This window comes from Pseudophryne corroboree, chromosome 1, assembly GCF_028390025.1.
Source record: "Pseudophryne corroboree isolate aPseCor3 chromosome 1, aPseCor3.hap2, whole genome shotgun sequence".
NCBI classification, from domain to species: Eukaryota; Metazoa; Chordata; class Amphibia; order Anura; family Myobatrachidae; genus Pseudophryne; species Pseudophryne corroboree.
Window position 1 is genome coordinate 737,352,450 of NC_086444.1, and position 17,002 is coordinate 737,369,451.

At 46.6% G+C, this 17,002-nt stretch overlaps 1 pseudogene; it reads left to right on the forward strand.

Moving 5' to 3' along the window:
- Positions 1-7,111: 7,111 nt before the first annotated feature.
- LOC134935660 (5S ribosomal RNA) lies at positions 7,112-7,229 on the forward strand (annotated as a pseudogene).
- The last annotated feature ends 9,773 nt before the right edge of the window (positions 7,230-17,002 follow it).

Below are 17,002 nucleotides of genomic sequence, written 5' to 3' on the forward strand. Positions count from 1 at the left end.
TTGTCAATTTCCTCCCCAGCGCCAGCAACACCCATATCCTCCTCATCCTGGTGTACTTCAACACTGACATCTTCAATCTGACTATCAGGAACTGGACTGCGGGTGCTCCTTCCAGCACTTGCAGGGGGCGTGCAAATGGTGGAAGGCGCATGCTCTTCACGTCCAGTGTTGGGAAGGTCAGGCATCGCAACCGACACAATTGGACTCTCCTTGTGGATTTGGGATTTCGAAGAACGCACAGTTCTTTGCGGTGCTTTTGCCAGCTTGAGTCTTTTCAGTTTTCTAGCGAGAGGCTGAGTGCTTCCATCCTCATGTGAAGCTGAACCACTAGCCATGAACATAGGCCAGGGCCTCAGCCGTTCCTTGCCACTCCGTGTGGTAAATGGCATATTGGCAAGTTTACGCTTCTCCTCCGACAATTTTATTTTAGATTTTGGAGTCCTTTTTTTACTGATATTTGGTGTTTTGGATTTTACATGCTCTGTACTATGACATTGGGCATCGGCCTTGGCAGACGACGTTGCTGGCATTTCATCGTCTCGGCCATGACTAGTGGCAGCAGCTTCAGCACGAGGTGGAAGTGGATCTTGATCTTTCCCTAATTTTGGAACCTCAACATTTTTGTTCTCCATATTTTAATAGGCACAACTAAAAGACACAGAGGTAGCTACAGCCGTGGACTACCGTACTGTGTCTGCTGCTAATATAGACTGGATGATAATGAGATGAAATCAATATATATTATATCACACTAGTACTGCAGCCGGACAGGTAGATATATTTATTATGTAATGACTGATGACGGACCTGCTGGACACTGTCAGCTCAGCAGCACCGCAGACTGCTACAGTAAGCTACTATAGTAGTATGTATAAAGAAGAAAGAAAAAAAAAAAAACCACGGGTAGGTGGTATACAATTATGGATGGACGAGCGACTGCCGACACAGAGGTAGCTACAGCCGTGGACTACCGTACTGTGTCTGCTGCTAATATAGACTGGATGATAATGAGATGAAATCAATATATATTATATCACACTAGTACTGCAGCCGGACAGGTAGATATATTTATTATGTAATGACTGATGACGGACCTGCTGGACACTGTCAGCTCAGCAGCACCGCAGACTGCTACAGTAAGCTACTATAGTAGTATGTATAAAGAAGAAAGAAAAAAAAAAACCACGGGTAGGTGGTATACAATTATGGATGGACGAGCGACTGCCGACACAGAGGTAGCTACAGCCGTGGACTACCGTACTGTGTCTGCTGCTAATATAGACTGGATGATAATGAGATGAAATCAATATATATATATATATATAATATCACTAGTACTGCAGCCGGACAGGTATATATATTTATTATGTAATGACTGATGACGGACCTGCTGGACACTGTCAGCTCAGCAGCACCGCAGACTGCTACAGTAAGCTACTATAGTAGTATGTATAAAGAAGAAAGAAAAAAAAAACCACGGGTAGGTGGTATACAATTATGGATGGACGAGCGACTGCCGACACAGAGGTAGCTACAGCCGTGGACTACCGTACTGTGTCTGCTGCTAATATAGACTGGATGATAATGACATGAAATCAATATATATATATATATAATATCACTAGTACTGCAGCCGGACAGGTATATATATTTATTATGTAATGACTGATGACGGACCTGCTGGACACTGTCAGCTCAGCAGCACCGCAGACTGCTACAGTAAGCTACTATAGTAGTATGTATAAAGAAGAAAGAAAGAAAAAAAACCACGGGTAGGTGGTATACAATATTATATATATATTATATACAATTTTATATATATATATATATATATATATATTAAACTCACTGGTGGTGATTATTAAACTGGTGGTCAGGTCACTGGTCACACTATCAGCAACTTGCAAGTAGTACTCCTAAGCAGACAATCACAATATATATTATACTGGTGGTCAGTGTGGTCACAATGGCAGTGTGGCACTCTGGCAGCAAAAGTGTGCACTGTACGTTATATGTACTCCTGAGTCCTGCTCTCAGACTCTAACTGCTCCCCACTGTCAGTGTCTCCCCCACAAGTCAGATAATACAGTCACACTATCTATCACTTCAGCAAGTAACTACTAGTACTCCTCCTAATGCTCCCCAAAATTACTACTGTGTCTCTCTCTACTGTCTCACTCTCTTCTCTATAAACGGAGAGGACGCCAGCCACGTCCTCTCCCTATGAATCTCAATGCATGTGTGAAAATGGCGGCGACGCGCGGCTCCTTATATAGAATCCGAGTCTCGCGATAGAACCCGAGCCTCGCGAGAATCCGACAGCGGGATGATGACGTTCGGGCGCGCTCGGGTTAACCGAGCAAGGCGGGAAGATCCGAGTCGCTCGGCCCCGTGTAAAAAAAACTGAAGTACGGGCGGGTTCGGATTCCGAGGAACCGAACCCGCTCATCCCTAGTAAATACTGTCTGCTTTATTTTTACACTACAATTTAGATTTCAGTTTAAACACACCCCACACAAATCTAACTCTCTCTGCACATCCTATATCTGCCCCCCCCCCCCCCCCCTCCTGCAGTGCACATGGTTTTGCCCAGTAGAGAAAGATTTTGCTTTTGTGATCCATGCTGAATCAACTGGAGCGGCAGTAGGAGCTAGTAAGTGCGCTGAAGGCGTGCGCTGGCAAAAAGGGGGCATGGTCTCGCTGGGAGGGGGCATGGCCTCACGCCCCGACCCCCGTTTTTGTCACGTCAGAGGTCCGGTGACAGTGTACGTTGCAGTGCCAGCTCCAACACTGTAGCAGGAGCCCAGTGCTGAACATAATGTTACATTAGAGCCCCTGGCTCTTGTCACTGAGCAGGAATTTTGGTGTTACCCCTCGACGGGTGACACCTGGGTGCGGGCCGCACCCCTCGCACTCCTCTTGTGACTCCACTGCAGTAGAGCCCCTTATACACATCATGCCACACAGTAGAACTCCCTATACATGTTACACCACAATAGAGCCCTTTTTGCACATTATACCATGGTAGAGCCCTTTATACATGTTACACCACGGTAGAGCCTCTTATATACAGTATGTTACACCAAAGCAGAGCCACTTATACACATTACACCACAGTAGAGCAATTTACATACATTACACTGCAGTAGAGCCCTTTATACATGTTACACCATATTAGGATTACTTATACATGTTACACCACAGTAGAGCTGCTTAAACATGTTAAACCACAGTAGAACTAGTTATACATATGATGCCATGGTAGAGCCTATCATACATATTACACAATGGAAGTCGCTGTATTTAACTATTTACTGGTTCAATTCAGATAATTTAAAAACAAACACTATAGATCCCTTGCTTAACTCCTGGTCCTTTCACTCCCTTCTAGCCTCTCAATGCCTGCTTCCCTCTCACCCCCCCCCCCCTATATTTCCCACTCCCTTGCTTCTCCCACTCAGCCCCTGCATCTCTCACTCTCTCCATCCCACATACCTGGGAGCTGAGGTTCAGGCACTCCTTGCACACTGCCTTCCTGCAGCACACAAGGGGTTTGAGGGCCCTGTCTCCAAGAAAACCCAGAAGCATATCACCATCTTATGGCTGCCCACATGCCCAGGCTGCTGATCAGGAAGGGGGACAGCTCCGGACAGGCCAGGCTGAGAGAGAGAGAGACTGCCCCCCCACTGGGAGCCCATGGAGCCGGTGTCGGAAAGTCTGCGTGGCACCCTGCAGGTGCCCGGCGCAGCTACTGCACTGTGCACAGTTTGTAAATAGTGGTGTGCGGCGAGAGCAGGCAGTGGTGGGGTTACACCCTCAGACTGCAGCACCCCAGACAGTAGCCCTGCTTGCCCACCCCTAGAACCACCACTGATTGAAAGCAGAGCATTTATGGCATTTATGGCAATGGCAACCACTGCAATTCACACAGGAGACAAGATGACATGTTTTAGAGTCCGAGATTGCCGGAGGCACGGTGTGTTTGTTACTGTATGTGTTGCAGTAAGTCCAGTGGCTATCCCACTGCAGTCCATATAGGCATGTTCTCCTTCAGTACATTAAATATGCAGATTCTACCCTACTGGGGTCAGCGGCAATGGCTTTCTGGTTGGGACATTTTGATGTCGATTTGGAGGACGGGTTTGTAGCCCAGCACTTGCAGTTGAGCGATTGGTTCTGCAAGTTCTGTTATCCAGGGTGGGTATTCCTCTTTGGCGTTGCTGAATCCTGTAGGCCAGTGGTTTCCAAACTTTTTTGAATGACAGCGAGCTAGAATATCAGCATTTTTTTACTGTAGCCCTAGCCCAAAATGTTCTTATTGAGAAACTCATCAAAAGCTATGAAATTAAGTAAATAGTGCTTACATATCATCCTTAGGTTCACTTAGATGGTGGTGTACAGGGTTGTGCTTCTCTTTGTCCACATAGTTTGTAATTGGCAGACACAAGCACTGGATTTGCATATCACATTGACTGAAATGTATTTTATTGCGTACTGGTGGCATCCAGTTTGGGATCCACTGCTTTTTGGCTAATCATGCTAAGGCCATTCTCGGCTAACCATTCAAGTACTTAATACATTCCTCCAGACTGCAGTGCCCATTAGGAATTATAGCAATAGCCAGGTACCACTTACTACAGAGGAGCTGCATAGTAAAGGTAGTAGCATAGAGAGGTGGATGGGTGAGTATTGATTACCCAGTCATAGGCTTTTTGGAGGAGCCTGTGCAGCATGACGGGGAGGAGGGGACATGAGGACAGAGGAGGCACTCAGAAAGAAGCCTCTCCCCTTAGGTGCTGGTTGCTGTTGGCGGGGCTATGTGATCTGAGGCAGGGCGCCTTAGTGAAAGTGAACCGCTCTTAAGGAGGCCATACTTGGATGGAGAAACTGCTCCTGCCATAGTGCTGGTTCAAGTTGTTGCAACTAATAATGGAATTTAAGGACGCACCTATTAGTATTACTGCATATACGGATGCTTACAGTGGACGTCTCAGTCCTTGCACATTCGTCCACAGATGTACACCAGGGAAAGACTTTGCATCGGCATTTGTATACAGTCGCAGACGAGCGACTGCCATTAAATGCAGCTGAGGGCTCTTCTGCATCCACCTCTGAATAAGGTCTAAAATCAATTGCTTTTTTTGTTTTGCTCCCAACCCAGAATCAAGTATACATTACTAAAGTCTGTCCTTGCTGTTTCCCCTTTTGTCTGTTTTTCCTCATGCGGAGATACATTCATACTAACTTGTTTTTTTTTTCTTTCCCCACTGATAGAGTTTTGGGAAGATTATGCATGTGGTCACTGTGAGGTGCTGGGCAAATAGTATCATTAGGGCCTAGATTACTGTGGTGCAATGTCTCACTTGCAAACATTTTTCTCCTATAAGATAGATGCTAAGAGAAGAGATGCAGGTCTGTTGGTGGGGCCAGGTTCTTTGTGCCAATAGGCCCATTGAATCAAATAATTAAGACGTGGGCAGGATGCAGAAGATTACCCCACTCTTCTGGGGATCGAGGAGACTACCCGAAAAATTGTGAGTCTCCCACACCTTCTGGGAGAGTAGGCAAGTACTGTATGTGCAATGCTGTGTATCATGGCATCATGCAGACGGAGCATGGCTATGGTGATAACATTTAAAGAGAATCATATCATCTTGCCCTCCATGCAGGGGCGGTTTTAGGGGTGAGGTCACCCCTAGGCACATTATTGGTCACTCCTTACATCACGTCACAGCTCCTTCAGTTTGGGGCCAGTCAGGATGTCTCTAGACCCCTAAGCAGCCTCAATCTCACTCCACTACTACCTCCCAAACCACAATTTGCTGCCCCATTGTCCTACTCCCATCAGTTGCAAAATAATATATACAAAAAGAATTTGTAATGACAAACAAAAAATAATAACCTGGCCTCATCAGCCTGGTGTACCAGCCCCCAGCAAGTGCTGCCCCTAGGCACGCGCCTCGCATGCCTAGTGAAATCCGCCACTGCCTCCATCCCGCCCATTTCACTAGGAGGTGGCCAGGATGATCTAGGACAAATTGCTCTCAATGGAGATTGTGGGATTCCACTAAAACTTGAGTCTGCTTGAGAGTCTGTGAGAGTAGGCAAGTATGGATACATTGCTCTTCCAAGTTGTGTTGTCAAGTTCTTCCATGTTTTAATATTTGTGTGCTTATTACTACAACTACTGTAACTGTTTTGTTAACAAGACAGGAAACAGTGTTCAGTGTGTGGCTGCAGTGTAAAATCAGCTTAGTCAATATTAAATCATTTTCTCAAACATGTACAATGTCCTCAATTATTTATGGCTAAGCGTTTTCTAAGTGCTGGAGTCAGGTCATCTGTAATAAAACAGTCTGGAGCTAAACCTAGGATTTCAGTTTACAACAACAATTTCCAAACAGCACAAGTAGAAATCGGTATTGAGTCTCAAAAATAATTTTTATGTAGCTATTTTCACAATGTTTATTATATTTTTATGTTATTCCTTATTTATATTTTTTTAATTTGTATTATAATTGTTGGTTTAACTGTATTTAATGTAACCTACTGCTTTGTATAGCCCACTACTAGCAGTGAAGGGGTTAATATCAGTGTATGAGCCCAGTGTAGGCTAGAATGGGGCTGATTCAAAGGTGGATGCAGTTCATTCAGCAGCTATGTCATTGAAGGCAGCTGCTGTGTGTAAATGTGCTAATGCTGCCTGAGGTGTATTGTGTAAATGAACGCCTCCTGCACCCTACTCTGATGCGCTGCTGTGTCCGGAGGCGTTGCATCCAATCATATGCAAGAACACTGGACATCTGAGTAACCCTCAGCATAAACTTCATACAACTACCATTAAAACAGAAAGCAGAAGTGTATTTTAGTATTTTCTTCACCCCTTGTCATTAAATGACCAGACTCTACTCCTCTCCCTAAACATCTCCTTCATAGTTTCCTCTCATTTGGAAAGCCGACCAGACTCTACTCCTCTCCCTGAACATCTCCTTCATAGTTTCCTCTCATTTGGAAAGCCTTGGTTCGTTTTGTGCAAAAACTGACCGAGTTGTGAGTACAGAAAGCAGAAGTGTCTATTTTCCTTCCACTCTCCAATGCTCCATGAATACTTGCCCACGGCCATACTATCCTGAATACACCCGATCTTGTCCAATCTCGAAAGCTAAGCAGGTAAGGCCTGGTCAGTACTTGGATGGGAGACCACCTGGGAATTTTAGGTACTGTGGGCAATTTTATAGGAGGAAATCTTAAACAGTCCAAGGTTCTCTCCTTGGCCCTTTTCTCTTTAAACTCTCTTCAAACATCTCACGGCTCACCAAATATTTCCCAATTATACAGTGATTGTTTATGATTCCTGGTAGTACCAAAACTGTATAGGTATCTCTAATTTATTAATATTTCAGCCAAATATTCACACTGTAATCATGAACCTTATTTGTTCAAAAGGCAATCAAGTTTTATGACTTTATGATTATTTTACCCTAGGGAATAATAAAGGTTAAGTTTTAGAAACACAGCATCTACCTGATATTTCATTTTTCTTATATACTCATCTTTGTCATCAATAAGGAGTGCTACCAAAACAGTCTTTTTTGTCTTTCCCTTTTCGATTGTAGTCTAACCTACAAAACATTTGGGAGCACCGCCAATAATATACTGTTTTCCATACAGTTTCCTAACAGTAGCTATATTGGTTGTACACACATTCAAATATATTATTATAATAAATGACTAGTGCAGATCCACACCCTTTTCTTTGAACAAGAGAATTGCTGAAAGAAAGCTGCTAGCAATTCCCAAACTCAGGCAAGGTGATCGAGAGATACAGTACATGGAATTTGAGGTTGAAAGTTCCATTTATGAAGTTTGCACCCTGCTATATTGGGCCATTCCCTATTGAGCGTGTCATCAACCCAGTCTCATACAAGCTTAAATTGCCTCAGTTCCTGAGAATCCCCAACTCTTTCCACATCTAATTAGTGAAGCCACTCATACTCAGTTTCATTTCATTGCCAAAGGCAGCTAAAGTCCGAACCCATCATGGAGTTGAATATGAGGTAGCAACGATTCGTTATGGGTGTCTCCAATAATTAATTGATTGAAATAGTTACAGCCCAGAAGAACATTTTTGGATGAATGTTGCTAATGTCCATGTTCTGAATGCCCGTTCATGCTGTCTTTGAACAGCACACTTAGTAGCTTGTTGCTGACCCTGGATGTGGCTCCCTGCAGCTCTCTGCTCTCTCTATGCTCCCTCAGCATGCTTGCACTCTGGCTTCATGCCAGAGTTCCATCCAAAACCAGTCTGGGTGCAGCCATGTTGGATTCGATCACCTGATCATTTCCAGCCACTCTGAGCACTGCTCCCAGTCAGCTGACCACAGCATCCAATGAGGGAACACTGGTACCTATAAAGGGAGCTTCCTGGACACTCTGAAACTGCCAGTACAGTGTTGCTTCTCCTGAAGTTACAGCTCTGTGCTGAGCTCCCTGATACTCTGTGTCAGTATGTTTCCAGTCCATCCAAATCCAGTCCCAGTCTGGTTACTACTAGTCTCTGCTCTACCACAGTTCTCCAGTTATAGTCTGGTTCTACAAAGACTCTGCTCTATTAACACCTGCCTGGTTCCAGTTCAGTTGCCAATCCAGTCCTGTCTGGTTACTTCTCTGGCTCCAGTCCAGTTACTTCTCTGGTTCCAGTCCAGTCATCTAGTGCGGTCACCTATCCACTTCCAGTCTGGCCATCTATCTGGTTCCAGTCAGGTTACTTCTCTAGTTCCAATCCAGTCATCTATCTGGTTCCAGTCAGGCCATCTATCCAGATCCAGTCCGCTGACCTCTCTGGTTTCAGTCTGGCCACCAATCTGGCTCCACTCCGGTCACCACTCTGCTTTTAGCCCAGCTACCAAAACCACTTCACATCCAGTTCGAGTCTGATCATCTATCCAGTGTTTGCTGTCTAACACTAATCAGATTGTCAAGTCTGATTCAATTCCAGTTGAATATACTGTAGTTATCTACCTTTATTCCCTGTTCACACCTTCGGATCAGCAACCGCTAGAACACCCACAAAGTCCACTAACCAGCATTTCCTACTGCCTCTAGTAGCTCCCTGGCTCCATGAATAGGAGCTGGATCAAGCATCCCCACTTCCTCTCGCTCCATCAGTACCAGCTCCACCCACACATGCCTAGCCAAGCCAGACTTCAGGCGTGACAACTCCCAGGGCTACAGTGTCTTTAAATATGCACCTCCAAAGAAGCGTATCTGGAGATTTGTCCAAGTCTATTTAGATCACATCCCCTGCGGGTGTCCAATTTAGGCTAGCTGACATTCTTTTGGATCAACTACAGTATAATGGGTTCTCAATATCAACTAGTATTTGCACTACAGTACCTCCACAAGGAGACTTGGGCTTTGCTGTTGGTTGTGCATACTGGGGTCAGCGTTATAACAAAGACTATTCCACTAGCCGAATTTGGTAAACAGAGTAGAATGCCAAAGCCAAAAGGATATTAAAGCAAAATGGATGGGTCAGAACTTGTACAGCAGAACAAAGCCATCAGGCGCACGCTGGGTCATATACTGGTAGCAAAATGCAATCAGGTCTGGAATGTGGGCAACTAGGGACTTTTTTTTTTTTTTATATTACGTTTTTATTATTGAGTTTTCAAACATATTACAATTACAGATAAATTGGCAACTGTAATCTGAAAAAGGGGGAGAAGACATATACACATAACATAACTAATAAAGACAAGGGAAAGGAAAAGTAGGTATCAGGGGGATCATAATACAGCAATGATATTATAATGTGATGAAGGGCAGAAGGTCTGCATCGCGGAACAAGCTAATGTTCAATATGGATCGGGGAGTGAAGCGCAGAGAGGTCAGGTATGTCAGCTGGTGTACCAGTGGTACCAATTTGGCCCGATCTCTCCTTATATAGGGACCATTTAAGCCATTTCTTTCTAATAGGGATAGTCTCCGAAGAGTGGGTGCCCTCAGCTGTTTCAAACACAAAATGTTGATGTACCTTTTGCACTATCATTGATAGAGTGGGGACGACTGCCGACTTCCATTTGGAGGCTATAGCGGCCTTGGATGCTATGAGAATGTGTCCTAAAAGATACCTATCTTGACTAGACATTTCACCGTAATAATAGTGAAAGAGTGCCATCAGGGGGTCAGGTTTAAGGGTTACTCCTAATATGTGAGAGATGAAAAGGAATATCTCCCTCCAGAGCGACTGTATTGCTGGACATAACCAAAATATATGAAGGATATCTCCCACCATCCCATAATTCCTCCAACAGCTAGCGGAGACATTAGGCCAAATCTTGTGTAACCTCTCCGGTGTAAAATATACCCTATGGACCAATTTATAATACATTTCGCAGTGATTTACACATTTGGAAATTGTGAAACAAGATTTAAAGATCGCTTTCCATATATCTTCGGTGAAGACCATAGGGAGGTCTTTCTCCCATTTAATCTGAGAGGGGAAAGTCCCATGCCGGGCTTCAGTCACCAGATATTGGTACCATCTGGAAATTCCTCCCCTATTACCGCTAGGCAATAAAAGAGAGGTCAGCAATTTAGGAAGACCGGTATAGCGGGCTCGGTTGGGGGAGCAGCTTTGGAGCCAATGTCTCAGTTGCAGATATTTATGGAATTCTTGTTTAGGCACCTGAAATTTTTCCTGGAGTAGGGAAAAGGGGACTAAAACACCGTCTAGTAGGACATCCTGCAGGGTGGTTATGCCCATGTCCCTCCAATGGTGCAAATGCAGATCTGGGATCAATAGGGCTATAGTGTGGAGAGATAATTGGGGGGAGGGCAAAGCGCCAGCAGGGAGAGGTTTAAGTACCGTTCTCCATATCCGCATCGTTACTTGGACTGCGGAGCATTCAGCTGCCCCAGCGGGGATTGAGGTGGTAGGCAACCAGAACAAGTCTGGTAATGTAAAGGGGGATACAGCATTCTGTTCTAAGGATACCCATGGTTTAGGAGTGCTCTGGGAGAGCCAATCACTGGCCTGGGCGAGTAAACACGCACTATGGTATCTTTCTAGATCTGGGTATGAAACTCCACCGGCATATTTTGGCGCAATTAAAGTGGATTTCGCTATTCTCGGTTTTGAGCCTCCCCAGACATAGTTAGTTATCAATCGGTTAAACTTATTGCAAATATCTTTAGGGAAGGTTCTGGGGATGGTTCGAAAAAGATACATCAATTTAGGTAGGAGAACCATCTTTGCGGCTGCCACTCGTCCAACCCAGGAAACCTCCTGCATCATCCAGTCTTTGATAAATAGTTCAAATGCCCGAAAGAGAGGGTCATAGTTACACCCCATTAAATCCCGTTCCCTAGATATATGGACTCCTAAATATTTAAGTGATCTGAGTTGCCACGCGTATTTGTAGTCGTTTTTTAGACGTCTAAGGGTATTGTCAGGCACATTCAGAGGGAGGGCCTCAGTCTTAGTAGTATTCAACTTGTAATATGAGACAGCTGCGTAAGAGTTCAAGAGGGAATGTAAGTGTGGCAGCGATAATTCAGGCTCTCTAAGGCATACTAAGATATCGTCAGCAAAGAGACAGATTTTGTGGGACATTCCCCCTATCACTGGACCAACAATTGAGTCAAATATCCTGATCCGCTCCGCCAGAGGTTCGACAGCCAGCACAAAAATGAGGGGTGACAGGGGGCAACCCTGGCGAGTCCCATTAGTTATATTAAATGTAGAGGAGATACACCCATTAGTGAAAACCGAAGCCGAGGGTGAGGAATATAAAGCCAGTATGGAGTCTAGTATTTTGCCCGTAAACCCAAAACAGCCCAGGGTGGCCCTTAGATAGTCCCAGTGGAGTCTATCGAATGCCTTCTCTGCATCCAGAGAAAGGAGCAAGAGAGGTTCGTCTCGGGCCTGGCAGCGTTCAATCAAGTTTATCACTCTGCGTGTGTTGTCTGATGCTTGCCGGCCCATTACAAAGCCCACCTGGTCTGGTTTAATTAAGCCGGGTAAAAGGGGGGATATCCTATTTGCGACCATCTTTGCGAATAATTTAAGGTCGGTATTCAGCAGTGCAATCGGACGATAATTCTGAACCGCTGTAGGAGATTTGCCCGGTTTAGGGATGGTAACTATTCGGGCCTCCAACATTTCCTTCGGGAAATATGTAGAGTCAGAAGCTTCATTGAACACCGACAATAAAAACGGGGCAAGAGTTGTTTTATATGCTTTGTAAAAGTTAGATGGGTATCCATCTGGACCGGGGGCCTTATTTACTGGACAGGAGTCTATTACTGCTTCGACTTCCTCGAGTACCCAGGGTGAGCTAATGGACTCGCGAGTCTGAGGATCGATAGTGGGTAGCGACAGTCCATCTAAGAACTTAGCTATGTCTGCCGGAGTGGGCTGAGGTGTACTATGGTCTTTTCTAAGGTTATACAGCTGCAAATAATATTCAGCAAACGCATTAGCTATCTCACCTGGATCAGTTACTTTAACTCCCGAGGATGTATGGATTGCTTGTATGCGTTCTTTTGCTCTGCGTCCCCTCAGTTTACGCGCCAGCAGACGTCCCGCTCTATTACCGAGCCTATAGTATTGTTGGTTGAGCCGCTGCAAATTGCGGTGAACTTCTGTTAAGGCAAATGTATTTACCTTTTCGCGGGCGGCAAGTAGTTGCTTAAAGAGGGATTTATTATCAGGGTTAATTTTATGCGCAGATTCCAGACGGGCAGCCTCCCTTTCGGCCGAGGCGTATCTGTTTCTATATTCACGTTTAATTCTAGATGCTGTCTGGATTGCGGAGCCTCTAACCACGGCTTTCAGGGAACACCAATGGGTGAAGATGGATGTATCCTTGGGGCAATTTGTCTCCAAATAAAGATCTAGGGATTGCTGGATGGCCTGTCGGGCCTCAGGGAGGGCAAGAAGGTATGAACCCAGTCTCCATGGACCATGTGGGACCACCCTCTTACTAATATCCCAAACTACAACAAGTGGTGAGTGGTCTGACCAAGTCATAGGTAATATGTCCGCTTTACTAATGGCCGCCAGGGTCCATTTATCCGCTAAGGCTAGGTCTATTCTAGAGTATGAACTGTGTACGTGAGAATAAAAAGTGTAATCTCGTTCTGCAGGGTGTTTGGCTCTCCAGACATCATATAACTCATACTCCGCTAGGAGTTGACTAAATCTGCCTGAGGGGTCCTGGGATGGACTGCTACGCAGAGTTCGGGTTGGACGGGAACGGTCTATAGTGGGGTCCAGCACCATGTTGAAGTCTCCAAGGATCAAGAGGGCTCCCCTCGTATGTTCCTGGAGCACTCTACAAAAGGTTCTAAGAAATGGGATTTGTTTGGTGTTAGGGGCGTAGCAAGAGACCAGAGTGGTCTCTACATTTTCTATTTGACCCACTAAGATTAGATATCTCCCGTTAGGGTCTTCATATTTAGAGGACAGAACGAATGGGCAGTTTTGTGCTATAAGAAGAGCCACTCCAGCTCTCTTAGTGGGTCCGTTTGCAGTATAGCAAAGGGGGTATCGTGAATTAGTGAAGAGGGGGGGTTTTGACTCTGGAAATGTGTCTCCTGCACCGCCACCACCTGTGCCTTAATTTTCTGAAAATAATTCAAGGCCACTCTTCGCTTTTGGGGAGAATTAAGGCCTTTGGCATTAATAGAAACTATCTTAACCATAATCTGCTTCCGATGGGGCTATTGATTTCGTTAACTTATTTCTGCGTTTAAGCTGATCTACCTGAGAAGGGGGGGGGAAAACATAACAGAAGACATGAGGAAAAACATAAGAAAAATAAAAAAAAGAAACTAAATTGATCTCTCTTGAGATCACATCCAGTCGCCATATTGTGGCGGCTGTGTAGGCTAAAGGGGGGGTTAGTGGCAGCACTCCCACCTGCCGCCATACTTTTATAATGTAATCTAAGGAAATTACGAATATCTCGATAGTATATGAGCAAATTAATGCACAAGTGTGCAATCCACATCTTCAGGGCAAATAAAGCAGGACAACAACATTCTAACAAGGAAACAGAACACATAAATCCAACATTAGACTCAATCCAGCGACTCCTTCTGTATATCAAACACTAGAGCTATACCAGCAGGCCCACAATGAAAATTAAAAATATAAAGGGAAAAAAAAAAAACCGCCATGTCAGGGCAGGCGTCAGGCACATTGCCCCTATCAAAAGAGTCGCTGGAGTCACAACAGTAGAAGCGCAGTAGCTAAGGAAACATTCCGACTCAGAGCGGGCCTCCTCATCTCGCCGAGGACCAGTCCTGCTGAAGTCGACGGGGGGAGGGGTCCGCCGCGGGATCAACAACGTTCCATGACCTCAGCAATTTCGTTCCCTCATCTATAGAAGAAATAGAGACAGTGGAGCCATCTCGGGAGACCAGCAACTTGGTAGGGAAACCCCAACGATATGGGATATCCGCCTTCCTGAGGGCCATAGTGATCGGTTGAAACGATCTCCTTTTGAAAAGGGTGGCAGCAGACAGGTCACCAAAGAGTTGGAGTCCTTGAAGAGCTGAGGCTGTGTCAGACGACGGTCTAGACGCTTTCAATACGGCCTCTTTAACGTGGAAGTAGTGCAGTTTCATTAGAACATCTCTGGGGGCCTCTCCTGGGGCCGCTCTGGCCTTCGGCAGCCGATGTATCCGGTCTATTAGGAAGTCTGCAGTTGGGGACTTAGGTAAAAGCGCCTTAAACAAGGCCACGGCGTAGTCGTGTAAACTGCAGTGTGACACCGATTCGGGGACCCCACGTAGTTTGAGATTACTGCGGCGCGACCTGTCTTCCAAATCTGTGACTTTGTCTCGCAAAAGCTTCACCTCCGCTTCCAGTGCATCATGAGAGTCCAATAGGCCGTTATGAGACCCCACAACTTCCTCCATTTTAGTTTCCAAATGGTCTGTGCGACCGCCTAGGTCGTCAATAGATTGTTGACACGCTGTTAATGTGGTACGGAACTCAGCCGCAACCTCCTCCTTAAATCGGGACAGAAGTAGCTTCATAGTACCGACCGTAAGGGCCTCTCCATCTCCCACTCCGTCCAGACCCGCAGCAGTTCCGGCTTTGGGAAGGGGCACCTCCAGTTAGGGAGAGGTCTGAGGGACTGCACCCTTTGTGGAGGTCCCGACGACTTTGGAGCCAGGCATTTTCGGTGACGACTTGAAAAATGACAGCTGTTGCGCAGGTTTTGACGGTTTGTTACGTCTTGCAGGCATAATAAGGCCCCGAAGAGGAAAGCTCAGTGTTTTCAAACACAGGACTGTGATGATCAGAAGGCTCCACTGTCTCAGGGACTAACGAGACATCACGTAGATAAAGGCAGCGGTGGGAGAGTCCTCTTGTATTACATTGGCATAAGTAGGGCTGACATAGGTGTTAGGTTATCCATACTCTTTGCACACCGAGGAGATACTGGGGAGAGCTCCAGCCTCCACCTTTCTAGCGCTCCAGGGAGACTTGGGTTAAGACTGACGATTTTGAAGGATCTGGGGTTATTGTAGCTTAAGGGGGAATAATTCCCGATATAAGCAGGCTCTGGTATAAGGGTGTAGCCTTTCTCTAGGGGAAGGATCCAGACAGAGAGGGGGGGGGGTGTTGGTAATGCCGGGGTCCGGGTCCCCTAAGTTAGCCCCTGCAGCCTTTTAATAGTGGGCCTCCATCTCTAGCCTCCGTGGTCAGCTTTTCTTGGAAGAAGGTCCCAGGAGGCCGTGCAGGTTTCACTATCTGCTGCCGCGTAGTGCCCACAGCCGTGGGTGGACTCGCGGGGGGTCACAGGCCCTTCAAGTGACCTAGGGCGAGCCGGGCGGGGGGCGGGGAGGAGGGTCTACATTATCTCCTCGGGCCGCTCTCACTCCTGGACCCAGGAGCACGCTTAGAATGGGTCTCTTGGAGTGTTGAATTGTACCTGCTGGAGTGGATGACGTTCCCCCGGCAGACAGGGGGGGGGGGGGGCCGCGGGTGATTCTGCGGTCCGTCTGTCTCTCTGTCAGACGGCTGTTCTGGAGGGGCTCCTCAGCGGTGGCTGCTGCGGTCCTCCCTCTGGGCCAGGGCCGCCAGCCACGTCCTCTCGGGGGCCGCCAACCGCCTCTCTCGCGCCGCCGCCCGCCGCCGTGTATTCTCTCCTCACCTGCAGCCAAGATGGCTGCCGTCCGGGCTCCGGAGCGCGAGGTCCGGCAATCCTCGGTCCCGGGGTAAGTCTGTCGGGCGGGAAGGAGTCTCGGGGATTGAAGACCGCTGTAGCAGCGGTAGGAGGGTTTTCGGAGGGCACTGCGGGCGTTCTCGGGGTGGAGGTCCACACGTCGGGGGATGATCTGAAAATTGAGGCCCCGGCTTCAGGGCAAGGAGTAGGCCGCAGTCCGCAGGAGCCAGAAAACCGGCTCCCCGACTCCGCAGCTCTGACTCCTCGCTTGCACCACCAGGGTAGAGCTTAGATCTGATCTTGGAAATCAAAGATTTGTGTAAATGGAGGCTTTTTTGACACTATTTAGTCCCAGATCCCTGGGAGCTCAGATGCAGTGCAGCCTATTCAGTCAGCCTCCAGGCCACGCCCCGGGACTTTTTTTTTTTTTAAAGAGGCAATCATGTACAAGGCTAAATCATGCCTTGTACATGATTGCCCTTTTTAAAAAGTCTGCGTTCAGCCAGCATCCCGTACAGCTGCCAGACTCGGGCGCTATTACATCTGGCCCATAGGTGTGTAGCCTAATACTTTGTTAAACTGCAGTGGAGTTTAAATAGGCTGCCTGAATTGCCAAATTCCAGTGACTTCATCGATCACTGCAAGTATAATGAGTAGAGAGTGGTGGGCACCATGCAGATAGAGGAGGATGCAAACATGCCTGAGCCCCAAAAGACAGTCGCATCTGGGCTGGTAACTTTCTGCTAAAGTCCCACAGTGCCTCACAATAGCATCTTATTTGGCTCCATCTCTCCAGATGTAAGGGCTCATAGTCC